The 2,237-nt window shown below is 35.3% G+C and overlaps 1 non-coding gene across 1 annotated transcript; it reads right to left on the bottom strand.

The window, feature by feature from the left end:
• Positions 1 to 457: 457 nt before the first annotated feature.
• On the bottom strand, positions 458 to 564 carry LOC136220999 (small nucleolar RNA R71). The gene has a single exon (XR_010684793.1). It is a non-coding gene; the product is annotated as a small nucleolar RNA R71 (small nucleolar RNA).
• Between the last annotated feature and the right edge of the window lie 1,673 nt (positions 565 to 2,237).

Genomic DNA, 2,237 nt, shown 5'->3' with positions numbered 1-2,237 from the left:
AATTGAAAGAACTCTTAAAAAGAACAAGAAAGACAAGAAAAAGAAAAACAAAACTCCAATAAAAACTAGAGTTACTGAGCCAGAAATTATGGCCACACTTATGGAATACGCTAGGTCAGGAGTGGCCGGTGTAACAAACAGCATAGTTAGACCCCAAATAAATGCAAATCAATTTGAGATTAAGCCATCATTGCTTAATATGTTACAAAATAACGTAACATTTTACGGGTTACCTAACGAAAATCCTAACACCCATTTGACAAATTTCTTAGAAATTTGTGACACTTTTAAAATACCAAATGTGACTGCGGAAGCAATCAACCTTCGCCTTTTTCCTTTTACTTTGAAGGATCGAGCCAAAGAGTGGTTAACTTCTATGCCAGCCGCAACATTTGAAACTTGGGAACAATTAGCCCAAGCATTTTTATCAAAAAAATTTCCTTTAGCAAAAACCGCAAGAGTCATAAAAGAGTTAACATCTTTTTCTCAAAATGATAATGAAACTCTTTATGAGGCTTGGGAACGTTTTAAAGAACTTCAACGTTTATGCCCACACCACCAATTGCCCGCTGAACTTTTGATGCAAACATTTTATAATGGATTAAATCCTACAACTAGAGGTTCATTGGATGCTATGTCTGGAGGGTTATTCATGAAGAAAACATCGGCCCAAGCAAGAGAACTTTTGGAGGAAATGGCAATCAACAGTAGTATGTGGCCCGCGGAACGTGGACACGTACCAGTGGCGAAACCATCATCCTCAACTACATCATCAGTTAAAGGTAATAGTGAATCTTGATCCAGTTGCGATGTTGCAAGCCCAATTTTCTGCTTTATCGCACAAAATTGATAGGTTTATGGCACCGTGTGATCCTAATGGTAAGCCAATCCAAACAGATGTAGATTATGAAGGTATGAGCGAAATTGAACAGGTAAATTTTGTCCAAGGGAAAAACCAAACTAATAACCCTTATTCCAATACATATAATCCTGGATGGAGAAATCATCCTAACTTTAACTGGAGAGATAATAATAATGCCAATGCTAATCAAAATCGTACCACTAATTATCAAAATCAATCAAGAGATACGATTAGCACTTTATCTTCTAAAATCGACAAATTTATTGATGCTATGAGCGGAAAAATAAGTAATCACGAAGATGGTTTTAAACGGATCGAGAATAAATTCGATCAGCTTATTAAAAACCAATCATCTAGCATCCATAATTTAGAGGTTCAAATTGGACAACTCGCTAAATCAATTCCATCCCGCAAAGAGGGAAGCCTTCCCAGCCATACGGAAGAAAATCCGAAAGAGCATGTAAAGGCTATTACTCTTCGTTCAGGGAAAAATTACTTAGGTCCGGAAATGCCCGAAAATTCAACTTTACCAGGAACTGATTTACTAAAATCCAAAGAAGATATGTTAAACCAAAAAGATACACCAATTGACTCAAGTACAAGAACTTTTGTACCCAAACCACCTTTTCCACACAAAGTCCGCAATAAGGACTATGACAAACAACTTTTAACGTTTTTAGACAAACTTAAAAATTTGCATATTAATTTGACGTTTATGGATGCAATTACGCAAATTCCCAATTATGATAAGTTCCTAAAAGATTTCATTTCTAAGAAAATCAGTTGGGAAGGAATTTCATCCATATCGCTAACTGAAGATTGTAGTTCAATTGTGTCAAGTAATTTGGACACTAAACTCAAAGATCCCGGATGTTTTACTATTCCATGTAAGTTGGGAGATATTGAATTCCCAAGTTGTCTTTATGATTTAGGAGCAAGTATAAACTTGATGCCTTTATCTATTTTTAATAAGTTAGGCTTAGAAGAAGATATCAAACGTACCAATATGGTTTTGCAATTAGCGGATCAAACCACTAAAAGACCATATGGTATAATTGAGGATGTTTTAGTTAAAGTTGACAAATTTATTTTTCCTACCGATTTCGTTATGTTAGATTTTGCATATGACGTTAATTGTCCGCTAATCTTTGGTAGACCGTTCATAAACACGGGACGTGCTCTAGTCGATGTGTCGGAAGGGAAAGTAGTTTTACGAATAGGAGACGATAAGATCGAGTTTGATATGAATCAAGCAATGAAGTATCCTATGGAGGATTTCGATCGTATGAAACTTGATTTAGTTGAAGAATGTGTAAATGACATTGTTCAAAAAGAAGAAATAATAAAACCTATAATGAGTGAAGAATTAGAAGAT

The sequence above is a fragment of the Euphorbia lathyris genome, chromosome 2, assembly GCF_963576675.1.
Source record: "Euphorbia lathyris chromosome 2, ddEupLath1.1, whole genome shotgun sequence".
Lineage (NCBI taxonomy): Eukaryota > Viridiplantae > Streptophyta > Magnoliopsida > Malpighiales > Euphorbiaceae > Euphorbia > Euphorbia lathyris.
Note: the sequence above shows the minus strand (reverse complement) of the source record. Positions and strands in the feature narration are given on the sequence as shown.